The sequence below is a fragment of the Globicephala melas genome, chromosome 18 (genome assembly GCF_963455315.2).
Source record: "Globicephala melas chromosome 18, mGloMel1.2, whole genome shotgun sequence".
NCBI classification, from domain to species: Eukaryota; Metazoa; Chordata; class Mammalia; order Artiodactyla; family Delphinidae; genus Globicephala; species Globicephala melas.
Window position 1 is genome coordinate 34,956,345 of NC_083331.1, and position 12,461 is coordinate 34,968,805.

The 12,461-nt window shown below is 33.2% G+C and overlaps 1 protein-coding gene across 1 annotated transcript in view; it reads left to right on the forward strand.

Moving 5' to 3' along the window:
* Positions 1-12,461, forward strand: part of KLHL1 (kelch like family member 1) — a 386,506-nt gene that overhangs the window by 205,325 nt on the left and 168,720 nt on the right. The gene's annotated exons all lie outside the window — the stretch shown is intronic.

A 12,461-nucleotide genomic window follows, 5' to 3' on the forward strand; every position in this document is an offset into this window, starting at 1 on the left:
TGGACATTTCATAGGAATTAAATTAAACAATACATTGTCTTTTAAGAGTGGCTTCCTTCACTTCATATAATGTTTTCAAGAATTGTTTATGTTATAGCACATGCCAGTACTTCATTTATTTTTGTTGCCAAATAGTATTGAATTGTATGGATCTACCTCATTTTACTTATCCATTCAACAGTATATGGAAATTTTGGTTGTTTACACATTAAGACCATTATCAATAATACTGCTATGAACATTCAAATACAAGTTTCTGTGTGGACATAATATTTTTATTTCTTTTGGGTTTGTAAGGAATGAAATGGTTATATGATAATTCTACGTTAGAGATTCTGAGATCCTGCCAGATTGTTTTTCAGATTAGCTGTACCATTTCACATTCCCTACAGGAGTGTGTAAGGGTTCCATTTTTCTATATCCTTGCCAATGATTTTTTATTAACTTTCTTATTGACTATAGCCATCCTAGTGAGAAATGATGTCTTGTGGTTTTGATTTGCATTTCCATAATGCCTAATGAAATTGAGAATATTTTCATGTACTTCTTGAATATTTGTATATCTTCTTTGAAGAAATATCTGTTCAGCTTTTTTGCCCATTTTTAATTGCTATTTTTCTTTTTCTTTTTGAGTTGTAAAAGTTTCTTTTTATGTACTCTAGATACAGGTCCCTTATCAACTATAGGATTTGCAAATATTTACTACCATTCTGTGGATTGTCTTTTCAATTTCTTAATGGTATTCTTTGAGGACAAAAGTTTTTCATTTTGACAATGTCCAGCTTATCTATTTTTTTCTTTTGTTGTTTGTGATCTTTTATCATCTTTTTAGCCAAATACAGCATAATTATTAGTCTCTTGACAGCAGTATATATATATAATATATAATATTTTAATACACACATGTGTATACAAGATTTTTAACATGATGCATTCAATAAAATTAGACATTTTCTTTAATTATATGCTTAATTTATATTTATAGTATTCAACATCTTCAGCTATTAATCTACCATGGAGAAAGGAAGTATTAAAACAATTTCTGAAATGCCAAGGACCGAACACAGAATAATGCTAGCTAAAAGTTCTTGAGGACACTCCCTGGATTTGGCATAAATGGTTTTACATATTAGCACAACATCCCTGTGAAATAAGTAAAATTATTGTTCTTATTTTACAGATGAGAAAACCAAGACACAACAAGATTAAATGTCTTGCCCAAAGTTACCCAGCTAATGAATTGTAGACCTTGAATTTTGAATCTAGAAAACAAGTATGAACAGCTTTGTATCACTGCTCTAGATTATACTTATAAGACTATGGTCATAATATTACTTTATTGAACAAATGTATTATCCAAAACTGAAGGTAACTTTTCAAAAGTTATTTTTTAAAAAAGGAATGGAGAAAGCAGATATTTGGGCCTTAGTTTAAGGATAAATAATATGGAAAGATGCAATAAATGTCAAATATGAACCAAATATGTGAAGTGCAAGGCTAATGAAAAGCATTATTATATTTTTATCAACACGCCTAAGTTTATTTCTAAACTTGGAAGAATAGGTGTCCCTTCTACTATTCAAGACTAATTCTTCCGCTTGTCTTTTTAATCTCAACCATTCTCTAGCATTATGACTATTTTTTCTATTAAATGTCTTTTGCCTAAATTGTCATGTCTTTCTTTGTATTGTCACATTCTAACCAACATGTTATTCTCTCTCTTCACTTCTCTATCTCCATCCACTCTACAGCACACTTTTCAGGTCACTGTAATGATTAACAATGAGAAAAGGCTGAAAGGAGATGGATCAGCTTAGTTGTCTGGGAAGCCTTTTAATAGTGACATGAAGATCAAGTTTTCTTGGAGATTAACTTCCAAAGGATTTGGGGGTAATCAAGAATTAAGTAATATGTGTTTATTCTCTACCCACTTGCTCCACATTCTTCCTCCCACCATGCACTCACAACTTAAGACATACTGTTTAATGAAGAACAGGCAGTCCACAAAGTAAGCCCAAAAAGAAATTGAGTAAGCTTGTTTGATCTGAGTCTCAGCTGATATCTTCATTCAAAAATATCCTACCTGGAGGGAGAAAGACAAGCCTGTGCAGAGTCCAAAACAAAACGTTTGCTGCATGTCACCAGTACTAAACAATTTCATAGTGGTAGAATTCCTTTTGATCTAAACTGAAAAAATGAGAGCTCTCAAATTTTTCAATAGGCATAAAGAGGGGAGTAGGCTGCAGAATGATGTTGAAGTTTAGGGCACAGTAAATCCCCCAGGCCTTCATATTCTGGAATAAAATATAGAAGCAATGATTCCCTGAGGGTCAAAGGACAACTTGACTGCTCTTAGGGGATTAGGAAATAAGCTTCCCAAATATTATAATAATATGTCCATATCCAGAAAAGGATTGCCTAATTTCCAACACTACTAAATTTGTTATTGAGATTTATTTTATATTTGCATTTTTGGGGGTTATTACTTTTGCTTATTACTACTATACAAGATGGGAAAGTGACAAAAGTGACTTATAAATAATTAGGTATACATTTTGAAAAAGTTAAAACATGGCTTTAACATAGACAAAATAAAAACCATGACTCTGACAAATATATACTGAGCAAATGACAAAAAATGTATTTATCTCATGAATGAGAACATAAGCAGGATGGTAAAATTAGTTTAAGGATGACAAAATCACTAAGAAAAAGAACACTGAAATAAATTTGCAATGTTAAAGACAAACCTGATTAATGTCACACAAGGCAATAAAATGTTAAGCATTAAGGTTTATCTTTTCCGTAAGGCAGAAATAACTTGGTCTATCATTACTCTTCAAGTTAATATGTAATTTCACAGAGTTTAAGCCCTAATCAACTTAGAAATGGTAAGTCAAATGAAGGTATATTCTCCTAGTAAATTAAATAATTCTTCAATGGTGACTATTATACAATGTTCTGATATGACATTAAAATGATATACAGACATACATGAAACTTATTTTACAAGTGAAGCATAATATTCCTTAGCAATATAGAAAACAGAAAAGAAGTGCAAGGAATTAAAATTTCTTCACAATTTCACCAAAATAATATTAACAATCAGATGACTATAAGCTAGACAATGCTCTAAGTATATAACATATATTAACTATTTTAATCCTAACAATGCTATAAGATAGGTAGTATCTTTACAAAGAAACTGAGGCAAAGAAAATTTCATTAACTCACTGTACCTCACTCAGTGAGTGATGGAGCCAGAATTCAAATTAGGGAGGTTAGTTTCAAAGTCTGTAATTTTAACTATTGCACTGTACTGTCTCTCACTAACACCCTTCCCTATATCTTGATTCTTCCTCAACTGTTTTAGTGCCATATGAGTGTCTTCCTTTCCATCAGCAACTCCTAAGATCACCTCAAAGAGTAGTATAATAGTAATAATAATTCTGATTGGCATTTTAAAAAATAATAAAATGTAAATAAGAGCATCTCAAGCATGTAATTTTTGATTGACCTCAAATAGACACTTAAAATTTCTCTACAATCACAACATCAGTACAAGAAATCTAGCACCTGTCCAAATCAGATCACCATCCCCACAATGTGGGATTTCTTGAACCCCCATTGCAGTATGGCTTCCTCAAAATCCTTTCTACCTGTTGTTTCCTCAGTGGTCAACACTGTCCTTTGAGAACAGCAAGCATGTTGTGTTTAAGACATGTGCTCTTTATAACATATTTACCACATATGTACATATCCCAAAAATTTACATTATTTATTTTGCTTGTTCTTTTTTGTGTGAGAATAGTAATTATAATTGACATTTTCTAAAAGAAAAGGCATATGTAATAGTACATATTGGGGTAACAATTTAACTTGTCTTTTCTTTTTTTTTTTTTGGCTTTTTACTCAAAGCATAAAGCAGAGATAATACTTTATACCAGGTTAACATGCAACTTAAAAAAAAAAGGTAATATACATATTAAACATGGAAATTCACCAGTAAAATCATGTTTGTCATTCTTGAGCCTTATAAGAATTGTAATACATCATAGTTTACAGTGGAGGTAAAAAAGCATTTTATTATTTACCTTTCTTAAGTTAGGTGGTTAATTTTCTTAAGTCTAAATCTGATTAAATCTGTTCCCAGCTAGATTCCTTAGTGGTTTCCCGCAAACTACATTAAGTATAAACTATTAGCATACAGTGTTTTTATAATCTGGTATCTAACTAGCCTCTCCCAAACTTTTTTATTATTCTTTCATGTAACTTTGTTCTTACATCTATTGCAGAACTTATTACATTTTGTGTGTATTGTTTATTCCTAATTTCCATTAGACATTAATTTTAAAAAACTAGAGTCTATTGGTCTACTTCACCTAAAACTTAACGTTGTTTTGATTAAATGATTGAACAAATGAATGAATAATAGAGTGAAAACATGAATGAAGGAAAAGGGAAAATAAAATTCCCACCCAATATTGAGGAAAGGAGAGCATGGGGACAAGGTTAGGATTTGAAAGCTTGTCTTCAAATTGAGTTTGAAATGACCAAGTTTCAACAAATAGGGAGGAAAGAAATTTAAGACAGATTTGTCACATGGATTTGGAACATTGTAAAATAGTTTCAGAAATAATTATAAACCTGGATTTGTTAAACTATGCCAACTCTCAGTCCATATGCAGCAGCATTTATCTCACTTGAAACACCTAAGACATTGAAGTGCACGACTGAGATTAGCTGACTAGAAGTGCATTATTGCTCTCTCTTTGAAGGACAGGGATTACATCTGTATCAATAGAAACACGTATTACAAATCGTCTTGCAGACAACACAGGTGACTTATCTTGCTAGGTACCTTACATTATTACATTTCTAGTAAGATGTTTGATAAGGTTTCTTTTTACTGAAGAAAGAGGTTTTTAGTTTCTTCCAAAGAAAATGTTATTGCAATTGCAACCTTGTTTTAGTTGTTTATTGGCTAGATTTTCTTATGGAAAAGAAATATATGTCCCTTTTTATTTGGTCAGTAAGATCATTTACATTTTAACATACAGAAGCTTTCTAGTTATCTGCCAAGTTGGTGCTGAAACAGCATTAGTCATTAATTGTTATGCAGAAATAGACTTTATGAATATGCTAAAATGAGATAGGGGTTAACACTTATGACTTTTTATATATTTGTATTTTTAGTGTTTCTGTTAATTTCCTGTACAACCTTTACTTTATGAGTGCATAGAGAGGAGAATTAATATTTGTGAGGTGTTTTATGTCCGAGATAATATGTGAACAAACAAGTGTTTGCTGACCTCTCTCTTTTTCTCTTAAGAACATTTGAGAATGAAAAATTTAAATGAACAAGAATCTTTTACATTTATTGTTACCTTTTTTCTGTGACTAATTTTAGTATGAAAAGGCATATCTGTATACATCTCCATAATATAAAGAGCTCAAGGTTGTCATAAATTTATGTAAAATCTAATATTTTTAAGGACATGTCCAGACAAGCACAAATAAATACCCAAGAAAGCCCATTTGTGTCTTACTATATTATTCATCAATTTAGACATCTTTTTATCAATCCAATGATTTTTTTAATCTAATTTTTACCCTCTTTTACCTTCTGATATGTGTGAAGCACAAATAAATACCCAAGAAAGCCCATTTGTGTCTTACTATATTATTCATCAATTTAGACATCTTTTTATCAATCCAATGATATTTTTAGTCTAATTTTTACCCTCTTTTACCTTCTGATATGTGTGAAATAACATTGTATGTAGGATTCTACATGGTGACATTGATTTAGAAATGTCACTTTTATTATAATCGTTTCATAGGTACTGCCTATCTGTTAAAAATAACACTGTGAACTACAAATGGACTAATGCTTTATAAATTTTAACATTTATTTAACTTTTCTAATTCTCTTTTAAAATGATGTTAACCTAGGAATCACATATTGTCTTCTAAAATTGGGCAGGTGACAATCTCACATATATTTTAAATGAATGGGAATTCTGATAAAGATAGTAAGCACTGTTTTCACAGCATCTTTTATGAAACTTCGAAATGAATGGAAAAAGAATAGAAATAAAGAAGAAAATGTATCTACTTTTGAGTTAGAGTATTGTAACTCAATAATGTAAATTGTGAAAGCTGCCAAATAAGTAAATTTAGGCCAAATGTAAAAGGCAAGCACCAATTTGACATATATCTTCTTTCATTTGTATCATGATACAAGCAGGGGAATTATGTCAGAAGGTAGATTATACTTTGAAGACATGAAAAGACATTGCTGGATCATAAGAGAAATGAGGATACTCCATTTATGCTCTATCAGCTAAACTGGAATAATGGAAGAAGCACAGCTGAAAGATACATACTCAACTTCTTTTTTAGCCAATTATAACCTAAACATGAGGATGAGGCAGGGCCAAATAGAGAACAGAAAGTCAAATAGACTGAGTAGATTGTCTTGGGTGCTGCACGGTGATGGTTGCTTCAGGCTGCCCTGGCTTCTCACCCAGACACTGGGCAAGGTTGAGTCTCAGGATACTCTCCTTAACTTACTACTAGACCTCCCTGCAGGGCTGATCTTGCCTATGTGGTAGGGGATTCCATCTGTTTCTAGAACAAAATCTGTGGCATTAGCATACCCAGCATGCATTTTTCTACCACCTGCCTTATGTTTCTTTTCCACTCAAGAAAGTTTGCAGCCAAACAACAACAAAAAGAAAAAACAAAACAAACAAACACGCATAAAAAGCACAAATTAACCATCTAAGCAACAAGTTTAAACTCTATGGAAAAAATTCACACTATGTCAGGTGGAAAAGACCATCCAGTTTCGGAAAATTTACAGCATCCGTCCTGGGCACCTATGAGTCCCAGATACACATGTTTCCATTTAATAGTAGCCATCAAACTCATCATCATAATCTTTAACAATTAGCATATATTCTACAGATAAATTGAGGAAATACATATTGCATGTAAAATATGTAGATGCTTTGAAAGAATACCCTACTTATTATAGGAAAGGGAATATAATTTCTAGAGCGATTCTCATTGAACAAAACATTTAAAGTAAAATAGCCAGCCCTCAAATAGTTGCTACTCCTGAGTCAAAATGCCAAATTAGTCCATGATGGTGTAAGACAAGCTTGTTCATGTCTTCAGATTTCATATTTCACACACATGCTACTATGACTTGTAAGCTGTATTTCCAAAAATTCATAAGAGGTACAAAATATTGTTGAAATTGTGAAAAGTTTATATGTTTGCAGGACATATGAGAAATCGTGTCTGAATAAATAGCTGGAAAAGTAGGACATAATCAACTGTGAAGGGACTATTATCATAATAAATTATTTGGATTTTTTTTCTATAATTGAATGGGAATCTTGAAAAGCTTTTAGGTAGGAGAATGCCACAAACAGTGTTTTACAAAGATGATGGAGAGGAGAATATAGTTAATTGATTAAAGAAAGGACACACCAGAAACCAGGAGAACTGCTATAGGCCATTGTAATAATCTCCTTTATGAGATGGCTGCACCTAGACTCAGAAAGGAGAAGGATTTGGGAAAGGTTACAGAGGCAAAAATCACCTGATGAAGATTGAAAACTAAATCCCATTGAGCCTGACCTTTAAGAGCATTGTACTGTTGTGGTTGACTTTAAACTATACTACATTTGTGGTTTGATGAAGCATGGCCAGTTATCAAAAACATCTGCAATTGGCTCACATAAACTGACTCTATGAGATATCATTTCATGAAGTTCTAGCAAAGAAAAGGAGGTAAACAAGGGTGGGAGAGAAATCATCCACTTTGTTTCTTTCTCATACAACATTCAATTTCATGACCAGGCAAAAATAAACAGTGCATTTCTAAAAATACATGGATACAAGATAAAATGCAAGTGGCATTTCGGGAGAAAATGTTTAAAGCTTTTAATTTTAAAAAAATACTCTTAATAATATAAGCCATATTTACAAATTATTTTTTAAAAATAAGTCAGCAAATTAAAAAACATGGCAAAGCCATATTGAAAAACAAAACTGAATAAAACGACAGATCTGGAGCACATTCTTGGCACACCTTCCCTTCCTAAGGCACACCCTCCCTTCCCACCTGAGGCAGAGGGCTCCTCTATGTCCCCAGAGTTTCCCAGGGGAAACCCAACCCAGCCCCACACCCTTCCCAGGCCCTCAAGGTGCCCTGCATGCGGGTACTGATGGACTCGGAGAGTCCTCCACCCTTGCACCTGGAGAAGCACATTGGTTTCCTTACCCTTCAGCAGTACTAAGCCCAGTCGGGGGACCTGGCTGAAAAAGTGGCTGTGTAAGAAACACCAGGATTTTCCCAGATTTGGAGGGCAACTTGGCGAGAGGGGAAGGGGAGATCTCAAAATCATGAAGAAGATAAAGAGCAACATGAAGGTTGGTAAGGTTTTCATCTGAACCAGACCTTGGATGGGGTATGAAAACTGTGTGATCCGGAAGTGCAGTGGGGTGAAGAAGCACCTGAGCTCCAGCTTGTAAGGTGCATTATCCCCATGCTGGAGTAGCTGCTGGTCTTAGGGGACCTGATCTCTGATGACAAGAACACTGAGGCCAAGAGGCCCCACACTTGGGGCACATCTTGTTCACCTGCTGCCGCAATCAGCACCTGGTCCTGTCCCCTACAAGGATAAGGCTGCTTCCTTGGAGAGATAACTGGAGGGAGATTATACAGCAAGTGGATAACCTCATAACAGCACTGAAGGGGCTTGGAGTTCCTCCAGGAACAAGCCAGTGGGCAGCCACAGTGAATAGTAGCTGAAGGAAAGGAGGGCAGGAAGACAGGAGATCCTAGCAGACTCAGTGACTTAGCACTGTGGAACAGGGAGATATGATATCCCTGTGCTTTCCCAGACCCAGCCATCTATTACTTCCCAAGATGGTGACACCTGGTGCATGGCTGGCATGGAAATACCATGTGAAAATCAGTCAGGAAGCTTTTAACTTAAAAAAAAAGTTTAAAAAAAACCCTGAAACTAACATTTCAAAGCTATATACTTCACTCATAGAAAAGTTGATGCCAGTCACATTATTTGCCAAGGAGTTTATAAAAACAACTTCAAATGTGTTGAGAGACAGTGAAATAACATCTCAGGGAAAAAGTGGAGTGAGATAGCAAAATTTCTATTCCAAAAGAAGCAGGTCATTCTTTGGTGACAAGAGAGAAATTCCAAATTGAAAGTTCATTCACATAACTCAAAAGGCCAAGGGTGGGGGTGAGTTTTAGGCATGGCCAAATGTTGTATTCAGTAAATGAAATTAAGTTCTTTCATATTTGCATCCTTTGGGTTGACTCCAATCCCAAATTCTGCATGATTCACATTGCTGTTCTTCACTGATATCAAATCATTATTTTTCACCTACTCTTTTAAGTGTTATATTTCATTTTTATCTAAGTTGTTACATGGATCTTTTAATTTTTTTAACTTAGAAAATTATTTATCTGTGGTGTATTGACCATTCACCACATGTTTTGCAAAAACACTGAAAAATTTCCAAACTGGTCTTAAATTTTGGAGGTGAGAGTGGTGCAATAAATATACTTTAAGACCTTGTCATCCAGGCCCCTTGTTATAGATTGTGATACAATGTTGAATATGACAATATTTATCTACTGCAGAAAGTTTTCAGTGCTGTGGAATTTGCCAGACTATTTGGGGCCCACAAAGGAAGGGACCTGTAACTCTGAGGAATTTAAAGAAAACCACAGATAATTTCATGCCAGATCTGAGACTTGGGGAAGGGAAGGGAAGGGAAGAGAAGGAAAAGAAAAGGAAGATGAAAATAAGAACAATAGCAATGAATAAAGAATATAGTAAGATATTAATTACTGATAATTTCTACGTTTAATATGGTGCTTTTACTAGCTTCATAATATGCCATTAATAAACTCAGAGTGTTTAAAAATATAGTTTTGTGAGTTATCCTCATCACTTAGCTGTATCCTAAACTGTAAAGATTTATCTTTCATTTAAAAAAATCTAAAAATTATTTCTGAGACCCAAAAAAGTCATTCATGCAGTGAACAGGATAATTTTATTGATACATATCATTGTTATTTGATCAACTAACTACTGAGAAAGTATTTTGGAGGTAATGAGAAAACATCTGGACATTAAGCTAAGATTTTCTTTTTGATTCTCTCCATCAGAAAAACAATAATGACTGCAAAGTCTGAATACGTTTTGCTTTGGATTGCTCAATAGTGGTGTATTAATTTATTGATATATTGTGGACTTTAGGTATTCACTGTTTTAGCCTCCCTTACACTGTAATTTTTAAAGAAAATTCTATGGAATAATATTATGTGAAATATTTTACAACAGGGTGATATTTTCACTCTAGAAACAGTATTTATGTAGATGTAGATTCATTTGGAATAAATTCTCTCTACATGTAAAAGTATGCTTATTCTGCACAAGTTTCACCATAAAGCAGAGGCAGTTAATATTTCTTCTGGGTTAAAATATGACAATAAGCACCTAACTTGCAATTTTATTTCCTTTTCTTTTCTTTCTCCCTCTATCTTGAACATCCACTGAATTATTCCCCTATTCTATTACATAATAGAATTATATATATATATATATATATATGTGTGTGTGTGTGTGTGTGTGTGTATACATAGAATTCTATTATTTAATATAAGTAAATAATTAGAAGTCGTCATAACTTAGATGAAGCCACATTCAGGAACTTAATACAGAATAAATATTTAAATAGAATAAATACTTTTAAATTAGCAATATGTATCATGTATAGTACATTAATATTGAAGATTATTTTTTAATATTTTTAATACATATGGAAAATACCATAGTGTAAAAAAGGGCAAACACTCTATTTTAACACTGTAAAATGATAGGTAAAATTGTGTAATCAACTCTGTATTAGTTGATGAATTCAGAAGAAATATTGATAAATAAAATTTCTTTTATTATACAGCTCAACCTTTATTTACCAAAGGAAACTAATATAAACCAACATCCCCTATAGCTTCAGAAATTGATGTCTAAATCAGGTAGTATAATGAATAGGTATTATTTTTAGTTCACATGTAATTGTACAAGTTATACATATTTCATTTTGTCAACAAAGGGATCTTTTATTTTAGTGAAAATGTTTTTCACGATTTCCTCCTCAAATTCTTCACATCATAAATTTAGGGACTAAACGAACTGTGTAATTGTTATACTTCCCAGTATATAGATTGACTGTTTGAAATGCTGACTCAGATCTTAGGAAGAAAGGATAACTAGCCAAGGAACAAATTCTTATGTCCACTCTTCTCTCACACCATTCCCTCACCCTATTCAGACTTAAATTACAACACTAATAACTTATACCTATACTTTCAGCTGCAGCTTCTAATTCTCCTTGCTCTTTGAAAATGTTTCTCTATGTACTTCCTTGGCTACTCTCTCTATCCTCCCACTCCTAAGTTTCTGGCCTTTCTCCTCTTCTCTTACTAATCTATACTCTCTCTCAGTGTACCCATGACCTATGGCTTCAATAATTATTCTTAAACTGAGACCTCACTTCTGAGCTCCAGAGCTCACTTCTCAATCTCTGTGTATAACTACTGATAGTTGGTATGTTCTAATTGAACTAATTGTGTTCTCTAACAAATTCTCTCCAACTCTTAGCATTTCATATAAAGGTTTCACCATCTGCAAGGTAACAGTTTAATAAGCTCATGGCAGAAATAGATTCCTCCCTCTTCTTCATTCCTACTGTTTAAATAATTTCTATGTATGAAAATTCTTATTCTGAAATGCCTTAAAAAGTTCTCCATCTCCATGTTGCTTCATTCTAATATATCTTGCATCCTACTAATAGAATCTTCTTTTATGTAGAAACCTTGTATTGTCTGAATTGATTTCCATTCTTTACAGTTTAAAGCTCCAAATCCTTACAAGGCCCCCAAAGCACTCTTTAACAATGCTGTATTTCATTTCATTTCATTTTTTCTGGTTATATCTACGTCCTCCATCCTCTCCAATTTTTCCCACAGAATATGCTGTCTAAATTGCAATTAACTATCTTGCTACCTTGCTAGTCCTGCACAATGAAGAATTGCCCATTTCTACCCATGACTTTCAAATATCTAGCCAAGCATTCATGTAAGTAAAACAGATATTCAGAATTATCTGAAACTAACAGTAAAATTTATGTATAAACACAAAATGTTATTAATATTTTATATGAATTAAATGTTTCTAGGAATTTTTCAAATGTGGCAATTGCCATGTAAATAGAAGGAAGACTGTAAATATCTTCTGCTCAGAACATTGCCATAGATGTTTGCCATATTAGAAACTTGTAGTGCCCTTGTCAATGCTTCTCATGGTATTTTAGTCACCAATATAGCACAATATAGCTTTAGTAGCCAA